Source organism: Callithrix jacchus, chromosome 14 (genome assembly GCF_049354715.1).
Source record: "Callithrix jacchus isolate 240 chromosome 14, calJac240_pri, whole genome shotgun sequence".
Lineage (NCBI taxonomy): Eukaryota > Metazoa > Chordata > Mammalia > Primates > Cebidae > Callithrix > Callithrix jacchus.
In genome coordinates, this window is record NC_133515.1 from 34142882 (window position 1) to 34157027 (window position 14146).

The window sequence follows — 14146 nt, forward strand, 5'->3', positions numbered from 1 at the left end:
CACCCAGATGTAGCCCAGCTTTGTTTCTGACACTGGCCTCCTACCTCTTGCCCTGTTGCCCCACGCTCTGTGACACAATGACGCCTGTGTGCTCTGGTGATGTGCTGATCACTGACTCTGACAGAGATGGAAACCTTGGATATTTGTGTACAACCTGAGAAGTCCTGTGAAATAACAATTAGGAAAATACCTAATGTAGATGATGGGGTGATGGATGCAGCAAACCACCATGGCACACGTGTACTTATGTAATAAACCTGAATGTTCTGCACACGTACCCCAGAACATAAAGAATAATAACAATATAAAGAATATTAGGCCTGTTGCAGCAGGAGCGCTGGGTGACAGCATAGGCTGTTCTGTGCATCCTTTTTGTGAGCTTGTGCAAGGCTCTAAGCCTCTATTTCCACCTGCTCCGAAGAGAGTCAGAACCTATCTGACCTCCTTCTTCAGAGGGACATTTTGAAAATGGAATGAGATAACATGTAGACTTAAGACATGTCTGGGGTTGAGATTTGGGGTTATACATGTTTATAATTCTTTATAATTTGGTTGGAGTTAAGTCAGTTCAAATGATTTTTTTTTTAATGAGAATATAAGATCTCTCTCTCTCTCTCTCTCTCTCTCTCTCTCTCTCTCTCTCTCTCTCTGGCCCAGTTCAGATAGAATCCTGCATTTCTCAGAAGTAAACACAAGAGGGTGGTATAAGCCTGTCATAAAGCGTGTGCAGGCCTAGGGCTCTGATTTTAATGCTAGCTCAGATTCCTACTTTACTGATGCTTTCCAAGTAAGGATCCACAGGGCCAAGAAGGTCCGATTCAGACCTTCTGCGATACTTCTAAGAAGTGGGCTGAAGACTTCCTTCCACTTCTAAATCTGAGATCCCTGTTTTCCTTCATTTGCCTGAATCTCCGTCCATGTGATCATTGACAGAAGACTTTGCTGAACGAGGTCTCATGATTTACATAGGACAGGGGAAAAAGGACCCAGGATCTGGGATCAAGCCCTGTGGTGGTGGCAGGTCAGAGACTGGGAGATAGAACAACAGGAGTACTGAGAGACTGGCAAGTCTGGGCAATTGAAGCTGAGGCTGTGCAGAATAGGCCAGACTTTTCTTCCACACAGGAACCAAGACACAGCAGCAAATGGTCCCAGCTGTCCTGATGGGGGTAGGAGCAAGATGGACTTGGATTCAGGGTGGAGGCAAGTACAGAGTGAACAGGGTGTTGCTACCAATTCTACTTGCTGATGGGATCAGGTATACAGTGATGACTTCAGTGAGTTACAGTGCCCTGGCTTCCAATTAGGCTGGGGAGCATAGCGGGACTATAGCAAGCTTCGATTCTTGGCAGAAAATCTGAGTCCAGACAGGTTATCAGAAGAGAAAATAGAGCAAGAGAACTGAGCTCACAGAACTCAGGATCAACGAGGTCTGTTGGGCCTGAAATTGAACCCCGGGATGTAACTGCTGAGCAGAACCAAGAGAATGTGGAGCTCAGAGTGTGGCAGCCTACAGGCTGCAAATGCGGCCTCCCTCCTTTCATTATGTGTTGTCTGTAGCTGCTTTTATTTTTGCCACAGAGTTGAGTAGTTGCAACAGGGACTATGTGGCACTTAAAATCTAAAATATTGGTATCTGGCCTTATATAGAAAAGGTCTAGTCTAGATCTCCCTTTTAGGATGAGGATATTGATTATCAGAATAGTGAAAGGGCCAGGCCAGAAGAAAACAGAGATGAGGTAGGCGTCAGGTCACCAGAGAGTGCTGTATCTTTATGCTCCTGCTTCACTCTTGCACGGGGACACATCTCATCTCACACATGTATTTAATGCCAAGTGTCATGTTTTCCAGGAAAGGAAGTTGCCCCCGAACTCTGAAAGCATTTGGGGCTTTTGCAAGTGAGTGAGGAGGAGGTGTGTATGCACAGCTCTGTGTGCCATCGAGCTGCAGGCCTCCTCCTGAAGTCTGTGCCCGCCTCTAGTCTAGCCAGTGTCTTTCCTCTCCTCTTATTCCACGGTGGCCATATCTGGCAGGTGTTATTCTTAACCACTTCAAGGCTAAAAATTAGGGCTTGCTTTCTCCTTATTTTATTGTTTAAAAATGTTTAAATTGTATATATTTAAGGCGTGCAACATAATGTTTTGGTATACATAGACCTAGCGAAGTGATTATCACAGTCAAACGAATTAGCATAACCATCTTCTCACAGAGTTACATTTTGGTGTCTGGTGAAAGAGCCTGAAATCTACTCTTGGCAAATTTCCATTTGTTTTTCAACCAGGAGGTGTGAACTACCATTTCCAAGGAAAGAAGCTGTAGGTGAAGTCAAAGCCTTAGGAAGGATTAGAAGATGTAGTGAAGGCTGGCACAGTGGCTCACGGTGTAATCCCAGCACTTTGGGAGGCTGAGGCAGGCAGATCACTTGGGTCCAGAAGTTTGAGACCAGCAGAAAAGTTTGAGACCATGGCAAAACCCCATCTCTACAAAAAACTCAAAAATAGCCAGGTGTGGTGGCCATGCTCATAATCCCAGCTACTAGGGAGGCTGAGGTAGGAGGATCACCTGAGCCTAGGAGGCAGAGGCTGCAGTGAGTCAAGATCATGCCACTGCACTACAAGACCCTGTTTGAAGAAGAAGAAGAAAAAACAACAAAAGGAGAAGATTCAGTGATGCAATGAAGAGAAAATAAAACTTTGCACGTTGCTCCCAAAGGATCCTGAAACTCAGATTTAGCACAATGCCAGTCCACATGCATACACCTTATCTTCTGTTTCTTTAATTACCTGGGAAAGGAGAAAGGAGCAGCAGGCTGAAGGCTTGCAGTTCAGATTAACTACAGTGACATTCGTTAGATAGAGGCTGTGATATTCTGGAGATGCCTGGGACGCATGGATGAAGGTAATAACATCATTGTTATCCAGTGGGAGGACTGGGCCAGGAATGAAGGAGATGGTTTTATTGACTTGTTTCCTTGGGCCTTTAACTTCCTTTCACACACATATATTTTTTAATCCAATGATAAATCTTCGTTCTACATTTACTAGTGGTTTTATTGATTTACGAGAGACAGTTTTGTGAGAATTATAGTCCATGTTTGGCTCAGGGTAAAGCAAAACCTCTAACAGGGATTATTAACCACTCATACTCTTCACATTCAAGGCTATGGCAGATGTCCAGAGAGGACCTCCCTGACCCTCTGCCTTGAGTGTTTGGATGACCACTTAGAGGAGATTCTGAAGGGAATCCCTGTGCAGGATGTGCAGATGGACTCACTACTACTTAGACAACATTTAAAATTTAAGATGCTCTGATTCTTCCACATTTTATAGCAAAATAATTCAACTTGCTCTTTAGCTTCCAAATCAATGCAGCTTATTGATGTAAGAATTCAAAATAAACAAATCACCAAGGTTTGGACCTCAGCAACCCTTGGAGCAGCCCTCCTTTAAAAAATATTTGTTGAACATTCTTCAAATTGATTTTTTAACTGATAGATACAATTATATGTATCTATTGTGGACAACATGATGTTTTGACGTATATAGACCGTATATTGTGGGATGGTTACATCAAGCATTACCTCACATAGTTGTCATTTTTTACTTCGCTCAGAGTCAAATGTTCACTAAGTGCCTTTGTGTGGCAGCAAAGCCCATTCATCTGCTCTATTTGCTAAAACCAAATACATCAAATGTGCTGGTTTCTTTTAACTATTTATTTAATTGACTTTTTTTTCCTTATAAAAGAATCTAAAGGAAGGTTGAATTTGCCTCTATTCCAACTCCCTGTGTATTTAGAGATCAAAGGGTGGAGACAGGAGAGGGCCAGGGACATAAGAATCGTTTTCCTAAAACATATTTTCAAATGTGAATAATTCTTATGAATAAATTTTTTATACTTTCCAAAAAATACATATTTAATTTTTTAACTGAGAGAGACATACCAACCGCCATTGAAAAGTATGAAACAGGCACAAAATGTTTGAATGTTGGTATAATTTGTAAAATTGGGATTGTTTGATCTTATCTAACAATTAATGTCTTCTGACGTTACCTTTACACTCTCCAGGACAGCATTAAGCTTTATTTTTCTATTACTATTACCATTATCCTTATTGTTTAATCTATTAGAGGTTTCACTAATCGTTCCCCAGGTTTTAGACTTCATCAAGTAGAACAGAACACAGGAGGACTCAAACAGATATGGTTCTAAATTGGGAGCTGAGAGTGGAAACAGAGAGAGAATGGGGATGGAGCTTAATGAGAAGCACCACGATGTGATGTCGAGGAGAAGGGTGCTGGCTCTGAGATGACAGCTGGAAGTGCAGTGGGTGTCGAAGCAGCTGAGGAAGAAAGAGACACAGAACTGCAGACAGGACACTTTTACCTGGCAGAAACCTTGGGACAACGGATGGCTGCTCACAGCAGTGGTCTAGTGGCCGTCTTCTGGAGGCCAGTTCCCCAGTCCTCTAATAGCTGGAGGTGGGTGGCTTGGAATGGAAGCTGCTGGAAGGAGAGACCATTGATTCTAGTAAGCCAGGGTGCATAGTAGCCTCTGGGTTATGGAGAAGGCTCTGTGGGGTTGGGGGAGGCACAAAAGACTCCTGTAGCCTCTTTCCTTCCCCTGTTGGCTGGGAGAGCAGCTCCATGAAACATCATTGGAAGTTCTTCAGCCACAGCCATGCTTTATTTTTATTAAGGTTTATTTTTCTATTACTGTTACCATGATCATTATTGTTTAATATCTTAGGGGTTCCATTAATCAGCCCCCAGGTTTTAGACTTCATCAAGTACAAATGAACTCGCAAATCGAATCACATCCTTCATGTTCTCTTTCAAAAAAAGGGAAAACCAATAGTAATGGACTCATAGGTCTAGTCAAGGAATATTCTTTAAGCAGGAAAAATCATGACTACAGACACAAAATGAATTTCTCACATATTTTACTTAGCTCATTAAGGGAGACAGGAAGATCTTACAAGAGGTTTAAAGACATTAAAAAAAGCAGGGCTATTTTCAGTTATAAAATGGCTCCAAGGTTATGAATGGGCAGACAGACAGACCCCTCTTATATTCTGAATGAGAACCAGAGGGGCATGCTCTAGTTTTCCAATGAAGCACACTATCTTCCCTGGAGTTGGTTCCAAGGATGAAGAGTTCTTATAGGTGGGCATTTAGGATTTTATAAACCAAGGGAGGCATTGACCAAAAGAGCTGGTATCTTTGGGGAAAACTGGAAGTGGACAGAGAAGGGCATCCCCTGAGGCTGGAAGAGGAGGATGAGAGAAGTGTGTCACTCGGGTTTTTAGGACAGTGAGATATAATCCTAACGACGAATGCATGCTACACACCTCTCATGTGTCAGGAGTTGCTGTGAACCCTTCATGCAAATTACTACATTTCATCTTCCCAGCAGCCCTGTGAGGAAGGAGGCGCTGGCATAGCAGGTGAGCTCACTGAACTCCCAGCATGGCAGCTGGTTGATTTCCTAGGGGTGGGGTAGTTCAGAATAGCGCCTCCAGGATGGGGTCAGAAAGCGAAGTTTGGTGACTGACATTGACATGCCCGAGCCCGCGCAATCAGGGAACCAGGGAGGGCCCAAATGAGGACGCTGCAGGGGGGGACCGGGCTCAGGCCCCGGCACAAGCACCTGAGAAGAGCCGACAAGGGGGCGCCTGGAGAGCTCCAGAAGAGAGCGATCCGGGCGGGGGTCAAAAGCAATTCACCTCGTTGTAGTAGAGACCGGGACTCTACAACACTTTCCTCTAGGGTAAGAGACTGAGGACTCTCGGAAGCCTACAACAGGATGGGGGCGCCTGGGAATGCAGGTTAGAACGTCCCTGAGAGATTTAGAACAGAAACTTGGAAACTAGCAGGGAGAGCAAGATGCATGGAGAAGCCGGGTTCTTGAAACTGTGGAGAAGAGGGGAGATTGGGCCTGGGGGACAGCATCTGAGTGCCCCTGAGATAGGTCACGGTGTGAGTCAGGGACGAGAGGGGAGCAAGAGGTTGGAACCCGGTAAAGCACATTTCCTCCATCCCCCCTGCTATGGTAAGGACGCCCATGCAGAGGCGTTGGCTGGAGGCAGAGCGCACCCCACGCGTCCCCAGCAGCGCGGGCGCGGGACCGCTCCCGGACCTGTCCAGGGACCTGGGCGCAGAGCGGGCGAGACGCCAGGGGGCCTGGTACTGCTGCGACGTCACAGGGAGATCTGGAGCCGGTGTCGGGCAAACCGGGAGGGCTAAGCTAGAGTCTATGAGATGTGGGTGTCCCGGGGCCCCGAGGCGCGGAGAAGAGTGCAGGGCGCTCAGAGGGGAGCCAGCGTCTCTGCAAGACAGAGAGCGGCCCGAGCCCCGCGTCCCAGATGTCTCCAGTGACATCTGGCGGGGGAGGGCTGTGAGCCGCAGGGCAGGGTAAGCAGCGGCGCGGCCGAGGGGAGGCAGGTGGGTCCCCTGGGAAGGGAGGGGCAGGCATTTCGATCAAGTGACAAGGTGTGGAGGGCTGCGGGTCGGAACTCAGCGCCATGGAGTCCCCGATATGGACTAGACAGTCGTCAAGGACATTTCCTAGTGAGTTGGGGCAGGTAGTGGCAGACACCCGGACGCTAGCGAGGCTCGGCGGCGGCTAGGAAGTGAGGAAACCAGTGCGTTTGGACCTGCCGAGGTACGTGTTCTAAAAGGACGGAAAGGAAACAAAGGGTCTTTAGAGTGGGGACTTGGGGGGCAGAATATAGGGTGGGGCTTAGAGAAGCACAGGGTAGCCTCTTGGGGCTGGGAGAGATGGGAATTTGGAGAATTCAGAAGAGAGTTGATCAAGCGCAGCAGGGTCCTTTTAGGGCGCTTAGAGCCACAGAGTTGACCGCTGTGTTTCAGGGCCCCCTCTGGTGGCCGTTTGGAAAAGCGCAGAAATAATTCCAATACGCAAACGTTGAGAGGGAAATTAACATTTTTAGAGAGATTGGGGGACAGACAGAAAAAAAGAACAGCGGCACAGGGTTAAAGAGATGCAGACTGGCCGGGCGTGGTGGCTCAAGCCTGTAATCTCAGCACTTTAGGAGGCTGAGGTGGGTGGATCACCTGAGGTCAGGAATTTGAAACCAGCGTGGCCAGCATGGTGAAACCCCCTCTCTTCTAAAAATACAAAATTAGCTGGGCGTGGTGGTGCATACCTGTAATCCCAGCTACTTGGGAGGCTGAGGCAGGAGAATCGTTTGAACCCGGGAGCAAGGTGAGACCGCGCCTCTGCACTTCAGGCTGGGTGCAGACGTCGAGAGAGAGAGAGAGAGAGAGAGAGAGAGAGAGAGAGAGAGAGAGAGAGAGAGAGAGAGAGGAGGGGGAGGGGGAGGGGCGAAGAAGAAGGAGAAGAAGAAGAAGAAGACGACTAAAGAAGGAGTCATGAGAAAGGAACTAGCAGAGGAAAGCTGGTCTGAAGCAGGATGCAGAGGCAACCAGCCTGCCTACACCCAAGGTTGAAAGGTCGGGGACCAGGAGAGGCCACCCTGCCTACATCCCCAACTCCAGGGCTGCAGGAACATGTTCAGATAAGCTGTTCCCACTTGTAACTATCATGCAATGTACAGAACAGAATGTTGGCTGAAATGATTTAGAAATTTAAGAAAGACGAGCAAAAAGAAAAAAAACGCATTCTGAAAAATAGTCAAATATGTACAATGAGTTGCAAAAACAATCCCACTTCCAAATGGCAATCCACACACAAATTGCAATCCACATCCAAATTGGATATCTGTAAAACAAGTGGACTTTCATTTCTTACCCAAATGCCATTTTAACTAAATTTTTATTAATAATCTACAGCTTTCACTCAAATAACTTTGGCCAAGTCACACGTAATATACAAAGGACAGTTCAGTCCAGGGCTGTACTTGCATCCTTTCTCTAGCACACTTTGAAAAAGCTCACATCTGTAATCCTAGCACTTTGGGAGGCCAAGGTGGGTGAATCATTTGAGGTCAGGAGTTTGAGACAAGCCTGGCCAACATGGTGAAACCCCGTCTCTACTAAAAATACAAAAATTAGCCCAGTGTGGTGGTGGGCGCCTATAATCCCAGCTACGTGAGAGACTGAGGCAAGAGAATTGCTTGAACCCGAGAGGTGGAGGTTGCAGTGAGCCAAGATTTTGCCACTACACTGCAGCGTGGGCAACAAAGTGAGACTGTCTAAAAAGTAAAGAAAGAAGAAAGAAAAAAAGAAAACGAGGTTTGTCCCTGGACCCTGGACCATCCCCTGCAACTGAAAATGAGAAGGGATCTGGAGAGAACTCAGCCCTGAGAGGGTCTTCATTCTCCTTTCATGTTGATCCAGTAGCTGTTTATCTTCCTCTGCAGGTGGTGCTCTGCTCACTTTAATGATGGGAGCTCTGGATGGTTCCCCAGGTGTAGTCATCTCAGGTTCATGTGAAAATGACTGTGGCTGATAATGTCATTACTTATCCCTATCATTTTTCCCTGGGCCCTTCAGGAACATGATGTCGGCTAAAGCTTGATATAGAAGAGAAAACTGAGGATCACTTATTGAATTTTTTTTTAGGGAGATACACATTATCAGTGATGCTCTGTGGACCAGACCCCTAATTTTCTGAATGTTAGTTTTTTCCTCATCAACATCCCTCCCCTTAGAATCTGAAAGCAAAGATTCACACTGCAGAGGTAAAACAGTGTTGTACTGGCCAAGTGCCATGTCTCTGTTCTCTCTCTGTTTCTGTAAATTTTGAATCAGGACAGTCTTCTTGAAACCTTTTAGTGTCGGCTTAACATCTTGGTTCTTCTCATTTTAATTCCTTCAGCTAGGATCACTTCATTTATTTACCCTTTAACTTTTAAAACATAAAGACTCTCTATTCCTCGTGAATTAGGAGCTGAGATCAGAAATCTATTGAGGGAGATGAGGAAGACAGATATATAAACTAATTGCAGTAAGTTGTCACACATGAGTTAGTAAAGGTATGTGCAAATAAGGCCAGGTGTCATGGGAGCTGTGTAAATGGGCATTTTAGTTTGGGAGTTATAATTTGACCTTTGCAGTTACAACTTGGCCTTAAAGAGGCAGTGACACTTTTAATTGGGTTTAAAGAGTAAATACAACAAGTAGAGCCAGGGCAAAGGTTAGGGGAAAGTGAGCAGCCCAGAAAAGTAAATAAAAAAATGTGTAGTTGGTACAAGTACAATAATGGGATGTATTTAATTAGAACTAGAACTTGGAATGTGAGAGAGAGGACAGGAGTGAAAGACAGAGAGATGATGTTGAAAAGATGCATGAGGTTTTGTACTGTAGGCTAGAGACTTTCAATTTTGTTCTATAAGGCAGGGGAAACCAACTGATTTTTTGGAAAGATATAATTAGCTAGGCCTTGTTACTTATTTCTTTTGTGAAATCTTCAGGCACTATGAAAAATGGATTTGATGATGAGGTGGAGCAGGGCCTGGCAGAAGAGAGGCCACTTGGATGTTGTTTCCATACTCCAGATAGAGTGGCTGAAAGCTTTAGCAAACATTGTGAGAGACAGTCACCAGGAGAATGGTTTTGGTGTCAGATAAACTCTCAGTGGGAATTCTAATTCCGTATGATTTTGGACCAATTATTTAACTTCTTTCTTCTGGAGTTTTTGTTTTGTAAGATGAGGTTAATAATAGTTGGGATTATTGAATGAAATAAAATATCTAAAGTGGTCAGTGCAATGCTTGGCACATGGTAAGAGTCTCCATGCTAGGTGATAGCATCGTGGAAAGGTATGAAGAGTAGGAGTTGGAAACCAATGTCTTTCTTAGCATCTTCTTCTACTTTGGCTTACTGGTTTCCTGGGGAAAAGGAGTTTGATTCAAGAGACATGTTAGATGAAGCCTGTCTAGAAAAGATGGAGAATGCGGGAGAGAAAGAAGTAGAAGGGTCTGAGGTTATAGGCTTAAGGTAGATAGTGATGGATGACTGTTCCATTGTCAAGATAGAAAAATTGAGAGAAAGAACTATGGTGGGGTGGGGGATTCATTTTAGCTTTGAGATTGAGTGGCCTGCAAAATATCCATTTGAATTTGTTTCAGAGGTATTTGATTCAGCTTAGGCTGGAGCTCAGATGAATAATCAAGGCTGGAAATGCATGTCTTGCAGTTAGAACCCTAAGAGTGGTCATTGAGACTGTGGAGTAGTATCCAAAGGAAGAAAGAGGTCGAGGTAAGGATGTTGAGGCCACTGATATAGTTAATGAACTGGTAGAATAAAAAGCCCAATGGGAATCTCTCAATAATGAGCTCACTGGGAAATAGGAAGGGAATAACAGGAGAAGATTGTAGAACTGAAAGGCACTGCCTCTAGAAGAAAGTATGCAACTCTGCCAGATTCTGCTGACCATATGGAAAAGTTAGGACAGAACAACAAACACTGACTTCCACAGGGAGTGACCTTTAAGAGTCTTTCAAAATTGAGGAGCAATACCTAATGTAGATGACAGGGGATGGATGCAGCAAACCACCATGCACGTACATACCTATGTAACAAACCTGCACGATCTGCGCATGTACCCTAGCACTTAAAGTGTAATAAAAAAAGAAAAGAAAAAGAAGAAAGAAAAAGAAAGAAAGAAAGAGTAGAATGGTAGTTACCATGGGCTAGGATGTGGGAAAGTGGGGAGATATTCATTGAAGGGTGCATACCATCAGTTATATAATGAAAAACTGCTGGCGACCTACTGTGCAGAATAGTGACTATAGTTAATAATATGAATACTTGAAATTCGTTACAAAAGTAGATCTCAGTGCTTTCACCACACACACGCATAGAAATGTATGAAGTACCTATGTGGGGTGATAGATATGTTAACGAGCTTAATTGAGGTACTTTAAAGATGTATACACATCTCAAAGCACTCTACTGTACGCCTCAATATATATACTTTTCAATGTGTAAATCATAGCTCAATAAATGCGGGGAAAACTAAAAAAACTAAAGCCTTAAAAATTGCTTTTAGTAAATTTCTGAGTAAATTTGACACAAATAAATGTAATCCTTAAAGACTGAGGAATAGATCACTTTTTCAAGAAGCTCAGCTGTAAAGGGAAGAAAGATGTATTTCTAAGTTCAGGACTAAATAGGATTGAATGTAGGTTTTGTTTGTTTTCGCTTTAGGTTTTACATTGAAGGACTCGGAAGAGATGATTGGAAAAGTCTAGACAAAGGGGATGGTGGCCTTTAGGAGGGGGGCAATTGTAGAACACTAAGTTGTGCTCCCACATAGGTGGGATGAAGTCAGAGATACAGTGTATGTATCTGTAGATGTGAAGAGGAGAGAGACTGAAGAAGCTCTTCCTCAAGAGCCTGTACTCTAATGTCATTGTCAAGAACTCTACTTTTGGAGTCATATTTTCTGATTAATATCTCTGTTCCTCCACAAAATGTGTGATGGTGAGTAGTTAGGTTAACCTTAAGGTGACTCAGTAGCTTCATTTTTAAAAGTGAGATACTGACAGTTCCTACTTCCTGGGGTGTCAGGAATGCTAAGTGAATTCGGACATGTAAGTTAATTAAAATTGAGCCTAGCCATATGCCTCTTCCATTTGGGCCACTATGACTAATTACCATAGGTTTTGTGGCTTAAACAATATTGACTTTTCACAGAACTGGAGACTGAGAACTCTATCATCAGGGCACCGGCAGAGCCAGTGCCTGGTGAGCACTCTTCCTGGCCTGAGGATTGCTGTCTTCTCATTTTATCTTCACAGACTATAGAGAAATGGGGAGCAGGCTGTTTTGTCTCTTCTTATTAAGGCATGAATTCCATCATGAAGGCTCCATCCTTGTGATGTAATTGTGTCCCAAGGTCCACATCTCCAAATATTATCACATTACAGATTAGGTTTTGGCATACAAATTCCAGAGGGACACAAATATTCAGTCCATGGTTGTAAGAAACTCCCAATACATGTTAGCTGCTATAGACAGCAAAGGTGGTAAAAGCTAAGACTGGATCATCTGCTGAGAATTTTTGAAAGAAGGCAGATGGAGCTGAAAGGAAAAGATAAATCATTGGGAAGATGCTATTGAGAAAAAAAGAGCAATCCCTGTAGGGACTACTGAAGTATTGACATGGAGCTTCCTAAAGGCTCCATGCTCTCTGGCATCCTCTAGGCATCAGGGGGTCAGGATCTGTTAGGCTCCTAGTAATTATTAGAGGCCTTTGAACCAGTACTTACTGTAAGCCAGCTTGATTGCTGCTTACTTTGCAGACCTAGCAGCCAGGAATAAGGATGAAAGCTTTTGATTCATTTTTAAATTTAATTTAGAAATGGATTGGCAGATTTCTTTGGATAGAATATTAGAATTTGCATGAAGGTTACAATGCTAAAGAATTTAGAGATCATGGACCATATGGTTACAAACCAAAGTCTGGCACACTACTTGGGTTTCTAATGAATATTTCACTGTGTGAACTTTGTCAGATGTATTGACTGTATATACATCTAATTGGATGAAATTAGAAAGAAAAGGGCAGCTACTTTGTAGATTAGAGAATTTCTAAAATATTTGTAAATTAAACTTATGATAGTAATGTTTTGCGATTGTAGGTGATAATTATGAAAATGAAGATCACTCTCTGGATTCCAAATTCATGACAGTAATGACATGTGGGCATTGGGGGAAAGCAAACAGAAAACTAACAATGTTAATTTATAAAAAGCAAAGGGCAGTGAATTAATATTGTGAACAACTGGGAGTAATAGATAATTGGCACTTACCAAATTATTTCTAGAAAATCATTAGAATGAACTAAATTTTGTTATATGCATAGGTTTTATCTAAATGTTTTACCACAAGGAAGATCCACTACTACAACATCATTCTTTTATTTGAGAGAGGTTAAGATAATATTTAAGGATGTCCCATATACCACTCTGTTGATAACAGAAAAAATTAAAGAATAGAAATAACCAAGTTGAAATTGGAAACTAAAATCTTGGAAGAGATTCCACAGTTATACAGTTCATTAAACTCTTTAGAGCTGTGTCGTCCAAACATTACGGGTGGAAAAATCAGTTTGGTGGTTTGCAACCAGAATTTTAAAACATTGAATAAGACAGCAAATATTAGAATAGTAAAAGCAAATGCTCTATGATACTTTCATTTTGTGTGTGTGTGCGCATGTATGTGTGCGTGTGTGTGTGTGTATAAGGCAGTGATATAAAATGAAAAGTTTGAAAAAGAATATTTTAGAATATATGAGGGGGAGAACACTCAGGTAGAATGGGAAATTATAAAGTACACATAAAATTGAATTATTAGCACATATTAACAATGAATCAATTGATCAAGTTCTATGATATAGTTTGGCTGTGTCCCCAACTAAATCTCAACTTAAATTGTATCTCCCAGAATTCCCACATGTTGTGGGAGGAACTCAGGTGGAGGTAATTGAATCATGGGGACAGGTCTTTCCTGTGCTATTCTCATGATAGTGAATAAGTCTCATGAGATCTGATGGGTTTATGAGGGGTTTCCACTTTTGCTCCTTCCTCATTTTTCTCTTGCTGCCACCATGTAAGAAGTGCCTTTTGCCTCCCACCATGATTCTGAGGCATCCCAAGCCATGTGGACCTGAAAATCCAATTAAACCTCTTTTTCTTCCCAGTCTTAGGTATATCTTCATTAGCAATGTGAATATGGACTAATACACTCTGCAAAATAAATTCTTAAGTGATCATTGAGAAGTGTCTTGAAGACACAAATATAAAGGAATTGAAATACATATGCAAATCTGGCTCTTTGTCAGAGGACGGCATATTACTAGATCAAATGAAAGTACAAGAATGAGATACTCTCTAATCTGAGGAGACCAGAAACCAAAACAAAGACTCAGAAACTGAAAATATGGCCAGGTTTGAAGAAAGTGTAAAAATTTGGTCCAAATTGTCAGAGGCTATTGATAAGAGGAAACTTGGACATGCAGGCAAATTTTTATGTTGCTGTCTCTTTCGCCCCTTTTTTAAAATAAATGTTTTGACAAATGAGATAATATCTAACATGGGAAGTGCAGGCCAGCTTCTCAAATGCAAAGTGGCATGTAATCTGTGTCATAATTTTTCCTACTGCTTTTTGTTGGGATAGGCTGATGGCTCAATCTGTGGAAAAATAATTGCATAAAC

General features: G+C 43.0%; 1 long non-coding RNA gene across 1 annotated transcript in view; it reads left to right on the forward strand.

Moving 5' to 3' along the window:
* The first annotated feature begins 5413 nt into the window (after positions 1-5413).
* The window catches only part of LOC144579151 (uncharacterized), a 117983-nt gene continuing 109250 nt past the window's right edge, over positions 5414-14146 (forward strand). Inside the window, exon 1 of the long non-coding RNA XR_013526071.1 lies at positions 5414-5769. This is a non-coding gene — a long non-coding RNA (uncharacterized LOC144579151). The remainder of the gene's footprint in view (positions 5770-14146) is intronic.